Consider the following 12085-nt stretch of genomic DNA (forward strand, 5'->3'; position numbering starts at 1 on the left):
TGATGCTTTGAGTGATGCTGCAGCATTCCCAGGCATGGTATGGAAAAAGATGGTTTCCTGTATGGGTCCTGACTAATATTCTGCAAGGAAAAATGTACTGTGAGGTACCACTGTATTGTTACCATAGTGCCATTTAAGATGGCAGATCGGGGCTTATATGATTCAATACTTCTTCATACCCACCCCCTCAAAAAGAGATTTCTGTGTGTACAAAATTGGATGTCAGTGAAAAGGGTACTTATGTGGTCTTTTATCTGACATACTAGTTTTCTATGTGGAGGGAGGTTATTTTGATTCTGTTTTGTATGGGGGAAGAGTACAATCATGTGCGCTCTAACCTGTAATCTGAAGTGTTATAGTCCAGAGATAGGTTCACCACCTTGCCTTTTGTTTATTGGGACTAAGCTTCAGTAAGAGGCCTCATTGCAAACACAATTTTATTTGAGCTTTTATATCAAGAGTGGCCGGGGTGGGGGGAGGACTCAGTAATACTAAGTGGTACCATAAATCTTGCTGATGTTGCCAAGTTAATAGCAAGACTGTAGTCTCCAACCTGTATCGAGATGGGTTCAGATACTGATTTGCCATCAGATCTTTCAAGTCTGACTCACGCAGGAAGTTCTATTATAGTGAATGTCAAAACCTGAGCTACTGAGAATTTCTCACAGCATAATAGCAATGCAGGAACTTGATCTGGATGACAAATGAAAATTAGTTTGTGATCTCATACAAGTTCTATGCTGTTATCTGTAAACTTTTCCTGGAAACTTCACTCATATGCCAGAGGAGGTATCATAGAAGCAGAATGCAGGTTGCTAGAAGCCTCTGCACAAAAACAACATGGTCTCCCCCATTGTTTCTTCCATTTCCATGATGTTGACATAGGATCAGTTAGGACTGCCCTCAGCATGGCTGCTGATCAGTCATCTAGGCATTGCACATGCCACCGGAGATGGTTCTCCCTTTATGTAGAGTGGCTGCCTCAGGTGGCAGATCCCGGGGTGATAGGCTGACAACTTGTGCACTGCCAAAAAAGGGGGGAAATTCACAGAAACAGAGGACACAGTTTGGCATAAAATATACATATGCTTGTGTGTGTGTGTGTGTGTGTGTGTGTGTGTGTGTGTGTGTGTGTAAATTGAAATTTACAAATAGTTACTGCAATTTCAGTAAGATAAAAATTAAGATTTCCAGGCTGTTCAGCTTCTGTAGAATGGAGACACCATTTTCTCTTTTGTCTCAGGCAGCAAAATATCTCGCGACTCACAGGGATGAGTATCCCTCATGTTGAACTGCCCATTTAGAGAACTTACCATGTAACTTAAGGTCATCATGCCATGCTTCCCTTCCCTTTGTCAGATGGTGAATACCAACAACAACAACAACAACAACAACAACAACAACAACAACAACAATAATCTTTATTACGGTCCAGAGACCAACAAAACATTACAAATCAATACAGAGTTCATACAGCCTACCTTCAGGTTAATCAAGCACTTTGTTTGGAATATAGGGCTCATTTGTTCTTGCAACCACCGATAGAAACTTTGCCACTGCCAAAGTTCTAGCTTTTGTCCGGTCTTCCAGTAGGAACCTGACATAGTGAGCCTCCGACTTTCCCGGGAAAGGCACCAGCAAGGGTAGTATCAATTCAGCCCTGGCCTGCTCATACTTCGCACAATGTAACAAAATATGATTTATGGAATCGATGTCTTGAGCACACGAGCAAAGTCTGTCCTGGTAGGGAACTCCTCTCAACCTACCATCCAGCACTGCAGAGGGGAAGACATTCAGTCTGGCCTTGGTAAAAAGCCTTCGATAGTTAGGTACTGTCAGGTTTTTGATGTAAGATGTTAACTCAAAGACATACCCATATTGAACTCCTGCTGCCAGTGGACTACAGACTGCATGTGATCGAGATCGCAAGTCACTGTGTGCATTGTCCCATAATCTTTGCTTTAAAGCCTTTTGGGCGCCCTCATAACCCAGGTAATACAGTTGGGGGGAGGGGAAACAGACCAATAGAGGTGGCTTTTTTAGCCATGGTTTTCTGCCATTTGCTGACAAATTCCTCATTGGTCAAATGTTGGTACAGACCCTTCCCTAGATTAAACACTGAAATCCTGAGCCAATGTCTTAGGGCAGCCCAGCACGCTCTAGCTGAAATTGGGCATTCACCAGCTTCCAACAAAAGTACGGAGTTGGGGACGCAGTTAGGTACCTGCAGCAGAGATCGTATAAATTTTGCCTGAAAGCCATCTAGCTTTGGCAGGTCCCCATTATGCCAGACATTTGCTGCATACAGGAGTTGGGAAACGGGCTTTGCGTTGAAAACCCTTAAGGCTGCTGGAACATATTTGCCGCCCTTTGTGAAGAAGAATCTATGTATGGCTAGCTTTGTAATCTCCGCCTTTTGAAGGGAGGTTTGCCAATGGTGCTTCCAAGATCTTGTATGATGGAATGTGAGCCCTAGGTAACTGAAGTATTTTACCTGTTCAAGGTTATGGCCATCCAGCACCCATTTAGACTGGGGGAATCTTCTTTCGAAGACTAAGATTTTAGATTTTTCATAATTAATGGATAAACCATTTCCAGAACAGTAATCAGAAAATTTCCTCAACAGATAATTCAAGCCCGGCCTGGAACGCGAGATGATGGCTGCGTCATCAGCATACAACAACAAAGGGGTCCTTCTCATTCCTATTTTTGGAATGTGTCCATCTGGGTCCATTAAGTTCTCTTCTAGGTCATTTAAGAATAGACAGAACAATGTGGGGGCCAAAATACAACCCTGTCTCACCCCCCTAGTCATCTCGATGCTGTTCGATAGCTGTCCCTGTCGACCGCATCGGACCTGCAGTTTGGTTCCATTGTACAGGGCTTTTATAAGAAAGAGAAGTCGTTTGTCCTGCAGGATCAGACTCAATTTGGACCATAGCTGGGATCTGGGGATGGAGTCAAATGCTGATTTCAGGTCCATAAAGGCCACAAAGAGTTTACCCTGTAGGTGTCTGGTATACTTCTCAGCTAGGAAGGACAGCATTAGACAATGGTCTGTTGCTGAATGATTCTCACGGAAAGCTGCCTGGGCTTCAGATAGTATATTATGTTCGTTTAGAAAAGTTGTCAATTTGCTACTGAGGAAATGGGCATACAGTTTCCCAATTATTGAGAGCAGGCTAATAGGCCTATAATTGGAAGGTACATTTGGGTGGCCTCTCTTAAAGATTGGAACTACTATAGCATGTTTCCAGCTATATGGTACCTTACCAGAGTTATTTACTACCGTAAAGAGTGCTGCCAGAAGTGGAGCCCACCAGTGCTGGTTTGATGTAATCAACTCAGCTGGGAATACCATGGAATTGGATTGCAGGTGAAGAAATCCACATGATGGGCCTGCCTTATGCAGTGAGATATGTCTGGGGTTGGTGGAGAATCAGCCAGTCTCTGTGGTGGATGTAACAGCTACGTTTGTTCTCAACCATGGTAGTGGAATGTATCATAGCAAAAAATATCACCCAGCAGCCTGCTGCAGCATTCTGACTGTTGTGACGTGGGGTTTGTGATTTCAGCTCTCTTGACATAATATGCTGGAGACAGTTCTCTAGTAACACTTCTTTATTAAAGCAAACAAGACTGAGACTTGAGGAGGGGAGAGCTACATTTATAGGGACAGGGAACAAGCTAGAAAGGATACATTTTGGAGGGAACAATATCAGGCAATCACAGTCCTGCCTTTTGGAGGAAACCAATAAGACAGAGGATCCAAATACAGCAGCTTGAATGAACCAATAGTAGCTGTACCCTCTGGAACCAAAAGGCAGTTACTTTACCCTAATGCAATACAGACAATAATAATACAGATATAAAATCCTTTGACTCAATACACAACACCCCTCCCCCCCTAGTGAGCACAGCAAACGTAATCTCTCAGGTACTGTGGGGTCTACAACTTCTACTTGATCTCCTGACAACAGGTGTTGCCGGTTCTGGATTGGGTGTCACCTGTGGTAGGGGGGCTGCTATAGGGGTTTCGTCAGGAACAGATGGAGTCCCAGACATCTCAGGGTCCCCTACCTGTACCTCGTCATCCTGAGGACCAGCAGACCCTGGTTTATTTGCTGAGGCCCCTGGTGACTGCACCTCTGGGCCATTTTCACCCTGGCCTTGTAGCTCTGCATCGTTAGCCAGGGATGAATTATCAGACTCCTCTCTGCTGAGCGCCCGGCGCCTCAGCTGATCTATATGTCTCTTCCAAACTTGCCCATTTTCCAAGGTCAAATAATAGGACACAGGTCCACTAGCCCGGGTGACCACACCAGCCACCCACCGCGAACCTCGTGAATAGTTCCTCACCCAGACCAGATCTTTAGGGGCGAGATACCTTGTTGTGTCAGTCTCAGATTGGGGGGTTGCTCTTGCATTACGGTTTGGCATTTTATCCGGGTGGACATAATCCAGCACCGTTACCAGTCTTCTACCCCAGAGCAGCTCAGCTGGCAACTTGCCCGTTGCAGTACACGGCGTCGCATGCTGCAAAAATAACATTCGCGCGATGCGAGCTGACCAGTTACCCTCCATTAAGCGCGCAATGGATTCTTTGGCTGTTCTTACCATGCGCTCCGCCTGCCCATTGGAGGATGGGTGAAAGGGCGCGGATGTGACCCCTCTTATGAAGTTATCAGCCAAGAATGCCCTGAATTCTTGGGATACAAAAGCTGCCCCATTATCTGATACAATGGTCTCAGGTAACCCGTGGGTTGCAAACAGCTGCCTCAACACCTTGATTACGGCAGCTGATGCCATGCTAGGGACCATCGCCACTTCTAACCATTTGGAATATGCATTGACGATAACCAAAAAGACCTTCCCCTGGAATGGCCCAGCAAAATCTAAGTGCAGCCGGCTCCAGGGAGATCTGGACTGCTCCCACCAGTGAACTGGTGCTCTGGCCACTTCTGGCCGCACCTCTTGGCATGCCTTGCATGTTCGTACCCATTGTTCTATGTTCTGGTCCATTCCAGGCCACCACACATAACATCGGGCTAGCGACTTCATCCTGACCATTCCCGGGTGTCCCATGTGAAGCGTCTCAAGAACCCTGTTTCTCAGTGGTGCTGGGATGATCACCCTATCTCCCCACAGGAGACAACCCTTATGCATGGACAACTCGTGCTGCCTTGTCGCATAAGGCCTGAATTTGTCTTCATGCGGACCACCTGGCCATCCCCTCCCCACCCAAGTGAGCACACGGGAGAGAACAGCATCTTTCCTCGTTTTCTCAGCTATATCAGTAGCCGTTACAGGAGCCCCCGGAAGTGTTTCCAGCATCATTATGTGCTCCGCTGGAGCAGGATCCTCATTGCTCCTGCCAGGAAGGGGCAATCGACTCAGCGCATCAGCATGGCACAACCGCTTCCCCGGCACATGGGTCAAGGTGTACTGGAACCCGTTCAGGAATATAGACCAACGCAACATTCTGGGGGAGAGAATTTGTGGCGTTTGTTTGTTCAGGTTGAACAACCCTAACAGTGGTTTGTGGTCCGTTTCAATGGAGAAATGGCGACCGTACACATAATCATGGAACTTTTTGATTCCTGCCACAATTGCAAGTGCCTCTTTGTCAATTTGAGCATAGTTGCGCTCCGTGGCCGACAACGTACGGGAATAGAAAGAGATGGGCTTTTCCGACCCATCCGGTTCCCTATGACTCAGCACCGCCCCCAGACCGTATTGAGAGGCATCACATGCCAGGACCAGCGGCTTCGACTCATCATAATGAGCAAGGACGCTCCTGCTACTCAGCATTCCTCGCAAGGAGTCAAAAGCCTTCTGCTGCTCCTGCCCCCATCGCCACACATTCTTTTTCTGCAACAGTCTATGTAATGGTTCAGCTACCGAAGCTTTCTGGGGTAAGAACGAATGATAAAAGTTAATAAGTCCCAGGAATGACTGCAAGTCCGTCTTGTTCTGTGGTCGTGGTGCCTCGATGATGGCCTTAACCTTAGCATCTGTGGGGTGGATGCCTGATGCATCAATTTTAAACCCCAAGAAATCCACAGTTGGCACCCCAAAACTGCATTTTTCCTTTTTTAGTTGCAATCCCACCTCCTTGAACTTGAGCAACACTGCACGGACACGCGCAACCAGTTCCTGTGGGTCTTTTCCAGCAATCAAAACGTCATCAAAAAATGGCAAGACCCCCGGCAGACCTCTTAACAGGCGTTCCATGAGCCCTTGAAAAATCCCTGGGGCCACACAAACTCCAAATTGTAATCTGTTAACTCTGAACGCCCCTTTATGTGTGACAATACTCTGTGCTTCCGCTGATTGTGGGGTTACTGGCAGCTGTTGGTAAGCTTGTGCCAGGTCAATTTTGGCGAACACCTTGCCCCCAGCCAGTTTAGCCAACAGATGTGATACGACTGGAATGGGTTATGAGTTTCCCCTGAGTGCCTTATTGATAGTACATTTGTAATCAGCACAGATCCTGACTTCCCCATTTGCTTTAAGGGGCGTGACGATTGGAGTCTCCCACTTAGCGGAGTCCACGAGTGAGAGAACTCCCTGCTTGACCAATTTATCCAGCTCTGCTTCGATCTTGGGTTGCAGTGCAAATGGCACTCGCCTTGGTTTGAGTCGGATTGGGGCCACCCCAGGGTCCAATTCGAAGTCAACTGGGGGCCCTTTATAACAACCCAGTTTTCCATTAAAGAGACCAGCAAATTCTTTGCATAATGCCTCATCTCAGGGCAGGTTTGGATTTAATTAAGCCCTGATATACTTAGTCCCAGGGTGGGGAACCAGTCAGTGCCCAGGAGACTGGGGCGACTACCCTTCGCAATCACCAGTTTGAGTACCGCCTGTTTGTCCCGGAACTGTACTCTCACGGCACACATTCCCATGACATGGATGCGGCCCGCTGAGTATGACTGCAAAGTTGCCGGGAAGGGCTCCAGAGGGGGCAACTTACCCCTGGGGAAGAATGTCCTCACGGTCTGGTCCGACACGATAGTGAATCCAGATCCGGAGTCCACCTCCATGTCGCACAGCTGACCCTCAATCTTCACCTTGACGTGTGCCTTGCCTTGCGCTGGAAACTGCACGACCCTCCCGTTGATCTCCCTTACGTAGTGGCAGTCCTGTAGAACGTGGGTTGCTGTGGGCGGTCTGCGATGCTCCAGTCTAGGTGCTCCTGTTGCTCCCAACGCCGCCGATCTACAGACCCTGGCGATGTGACCTGTCTTTCCGCACGTCCGGCACATAGCATCCCGGAAACGACAACTCTTCCGCTCATGGTTTCTGCCACAACCAGGGCACCTGCCTCGGTGATCTTTGTGCACTGTGCAGGCCTGACGCACTGACTCGACCCCACGGACTGGGCTCTGGCTCGAAGTAGCCTCTAGCTCGTCCATGGCATGCACAACTTCTATCTGTGGCTTAGGGGCCCTGCGACTGGCATCAAGCTCCTCTCTTTCATAATTCTCCGTGGCGGTGGCCTCCTTCAAGGCTGAAGCAAGGGTAACCTCTTCTTTAGCCACGATGCGTCTTCTGGCTTTCTTGCTGCTCAGACCACCGATAAAACGATCCAGGAGAGTCTCTTCCAGATCTTGGAAGTCGCAGTGCTGAGTGAGCTTCCGCAGTTCAGCTAGAAATGCAGATACAGACTCCCCAGCACGCTGCTGCCTCTTATGAAACTCCATCCGCCGGGCCATCTTGGTCTCAGTAGGCGCCAAATGGCTTGTTAGGCAGGCAAGAATATCTTTGAGAGATGTCTCACTTAGCTTCGCTGGAGCAAGCAATGCCTTGGCCAGCGTGAAGATCTCAGGCCCACAGTAGCTCAGGAATGTGGCCCTTCTTTTGCTGGCATCGGTGATCCCTTGAGCCACCGCGAAGAACTCGAAGCGTTTGACGTAGTCTTCCCACGTGTGGAGCTCTGATGGCTGGAAGGGCTCCAATACCCTTGGACTCTCCATTGTCCTGTGGGCAGGGTCGTCTTCTCAGCTGGCCAGTGAGTCTTGTTTTAGCTTCAATCCGGACTCTGAGGCAGGGCTGCGTTATCCACTCCTCAGCATTCCGGATCCCATCCTCGTTGCCAGTTGTTGTGACGTGGGGTTTGTGATTTCAGCTCTCTTGACATAATATGCTGGAGACAGTTCTCTAGTAACACTTCTTTATTAAAGCAAACAAGACTGAGACTTGAGGAGGCGAGAGCTACATTTATAGGGACAGGGAACAAGCTAGAAAGGATACATTTTGGAGGGAACAATATCAGGCAATCACAGTCCTGCCTTTTGGAGGAAACCAATAAGACAGAGGACCCAAATACAGCAGCTTAAATGAACCAATAGTAGCTGTACCCTCTGGAACCAAAAGGCAGTTACTTTACCCTAATGCAATACAGACAATAATAATACAGATATAAAATCCTTTGACTCAATACACAACACTGACCATAGTATTATTGTTGTTAAAATAGAAAATAATTAAAAAATACACAATAATTTAAAAACACAACAAAGCAATCCAATAAAAATAAAAATACTCATAATTAAATATGCAATAAAACAATCCTGTTAAAACAGCACAGCAAGTAAAGCAGGAGGCTTGGGACAAGAGAGCAAATCAATGCCTATGTAAACAGGTGTGTCTTCAAAAGGCAGTGGAATGCCAATATAGATGGGCGCCTCTTTTTCAGCAGGGAGTGCATTCCACATTACCAGTGTCACCAGTGAAAATGCCTCTGTACTACCACAATTATAATTGGCATATTTCAAATATAATAGTAAACAGTCAACTGCAAGACCACAGCTGCATTCTTAGCAGTTGCTCCCAGACTTTGGAACTCCCTCCGTAGAGAAGTTGACTGGCTCTGTCCTTGTTATTCTTCTGGGGGCAGGTGATGACCTATTATTCCAATAGGCTTTGGGGAAGTTTTAATGAAAGATCTGGTACCATGCTGTTTTTATTGTAATTTTCCATATGCTTTAAATAATATATATAATGTTTAATTGTTTTTTAACAATTGTGGTTAGCTGTTCTTATTTTATTTGTAAGCTGCTTTGAGTATCTGTCAGGGGAAAAGGTGGGGTATTATTATTATTATTATTAATTCTCATTCAGCAACCATCACATCTCAAATGAATCAACATATTTCAAAATAGAAGGAAGATCTATTGTTACTACACACAGAAAGCACATGTATCAAAAATTCACAAACTCAAGGGACAGATAATGTATGTCAGACAAAGCTTATTTACTTCTTTCAAGGTTCCCATTTTACCTTTTATATAAAGGAAACATTGTTATATATGCTTAACTGCCAGAGTATTATTCACACATGTGTTGATACTTGGTGAGGTGTGGAGGTTCTTCCTCACTGTAGGAGAAACCCACATAATTCTAAAACATAAAACACCAATCTTTGTGTGATAATAGTCACTATAGATGTACTTGAAATTCTGCATTGTTCCAAATCTCTCCCAAACAGCTACAAAAAACCCTCAATATCTCAAACACAACTATGTTCTGGGAATAAATCCCTATTTTTTCCGAAGAAGAATTTTTGCCTTAACGTGAAGAGAATTCCTAAGGCCCATTATAAAAACAAAAACTTTTGAAACTTTGAAGTTGGACTTTCTGCATTTTAGTGAAAATTACTTCCTTTGCCCTTTCTTCCTGTGTGGGGCGGCCCTGCTCTCTACCTCAGAGCGGGCAGCGCATAGCAGCTGCTTGTGGAGGAGAAGAGGCAGCAACTGACGAGGCCCAGCCCCATGGAACAGGCTGCAGCTTCTCCTCCTTGCCCTCGAGATCCCTGGCATCCGCTACAAGCTGACTAAAGTAGAAGGCTAGCAGTGGCAGCCATGGAGAGGCAACGGGATGCTTCCTTGCAGCAGTTGCCACTGCCACTTCGGATAAGCGCCGGCTCACCCTCCTCCCTGAGCTTGATGGCGGCAGCACTGGTGGTGGAAAGAGGGACATTCTGGGATTAAATCAGAAGCTGGGGTGGCTTTCATAATTCTGGGACGGTCCCTGGAAAATGGGGACACTGGGGATATGTATCCCTCTTTTGTCATCTTCCTACTGAGAAGGGCAATCCTGAAAGACTGCCTATAAATACTACCACCACCAATAGCATTTGGATCACAAGCTCCTTGGGCTGGAATCTCTCTCTTTTGCTTATGTCACTCATAAAGCTCTATGTACACCAACAACACTAAGTAAATGTAATAAATAATGTAGAGCCCTGTGAATGCTTGAATGAATCAATCCCATTGAAATGTAGCAAGATGGTTTTGGCAGCAGATGGGCCCTGTGCACTGGACTGTAGTGTATGTGCAAATCGACTAGGATAAGCCTGATTTCTAGCCCTTCCTTCTTGGGCTTGTTGTCATGGTGGCCTGCTGGGATGGCCGAACCAGGAATTTTCAGTTCCGTTCCTTCCCTTCTAGGACCTTAACTACCCTTCACTTTGCTTCTGTCTCTGTGTGTTTTGCTTATAGCTTCCTTGCTCCAGGTATGTGTTGTAACCATTGCTCTGCCACTCTAACCAAACCCGAAGCTCAAGACAATGGCAATTGAAAGTTACTTCACTTGCATCCCTAGCCAGGATGCTCCTCTGACCAGTGGGTTTACCATCATTATCTTTTCTACGATGGACATATATCTATTGCTGTCTTTCTCATCTTCTGGCTCTAATCAGACCAGCTCTGATGGTGGGTCCTGACAGAAACATTTCTGTCTATTAGAAATATAATATTTGTGTTTATAAACAGCATTTCCACATCTTCTCCCTAATGTGTGCATCTTTCTTGCAATACTAGGATTAGTTTGTGCTGTCTAATGTAGGAATCTGCCTTGGCTTGTTTCTCTGGATGAGGATAAGACTTGTCTTGCCAAAACACTGGAAATTCTATTTCTCATGCCTTGGTGATGCTGATCAAGAAAACTGGTTATCTGTTGATTCATCTTTTTCTTTTTATGCTATTTAATACATACATGAATTACTATCATACATGACTAAGGTGCATTAATTGCACATGGTGTATTCAAAATTTCTACAATGTCTAGTGCCATATTTTTGTTCCATAGATATAGAGCCTGGGGTTAATAAATCCCGATAATGCTGGACACAGTTTCATCATTTAGCAGTTTAGACATGAAATCTTGTGCCGTCTACTCAGCTGCAAGCCCCAATGAATTTGATGGGGCTTACTTTGTGTAATAATAATAATTTTATTTTTTTAAATTTATATCCCACCCATCTTGCTGGGTTTCCCAGCCACTCTGGATGGCTTACAACATGTATAAAAACACAACAAGCATCAAACATTAAAAAACAAGATATCCTATACGAGAAATCAACCAACCAACCAACCAACCAACCAACCAACCAGTAAATCAATAGAAACCTATAACAATAATAACAATTATAGCAACAATAATAAACAGTTTACAGTTATACCCAAATTAAAATAACCACCAACCCTAACTAAACAGTTAACCAACAGCAACCTGACAAAACCAAAACAGAGGAACCAACATTAGAACCCTTTAAAACTTTTTAAAACATTTTAGCCAATTGCCCCAACCCAAGAGTTGTTCCAGCAATGTCCCTCTGGCCTCCCAGAAGCCTCTTTTAGGATGGACACAAAGTGGCTTCAAATCAGTGTGAAAGTAAATACATATATGCATCCATGAATACAAGGAAATAATACAAAAATGAAATTAAAATAACAGCGATAATGTAAATACAAAAGTACTGTGTATTTTGGGTCTATGGATCCTAATAAGTTGTGTGTGTGTGTGTGTGTGTGTGTGTGTGTGTGTGTTTTTAAATAAATAAAAATACAGTGCTATGCATTCCAAATTCTAGCATAATAGGATGGTGGATTTTTACTGTGGCCCTTATTGCTGACATAAAAAATAAGCGAGTGCCAAGTCAAAACAAAATTATTTGATTTTTTTAATACCATGAAGAAATAAAATTTTGAGTCACTATTTCCATGAGGGATAAATATCACACCCTTAGTCCAATGGCAAACACATCATAAATCTCTCTAGTGTTTGGGCAATGTCAATC

This window comes from Podarcis gaigeae, assembly GCF_964106915.1.
Source record: "Podarcis gaigeae genome assembly, chromosome: 5".
Lineage (NCBI taxonomy): Eukaryota > Metazoa > Chordata > Lepidosauria > Squamata > Lacertidae > Podarcis > Podarcis gaigeae.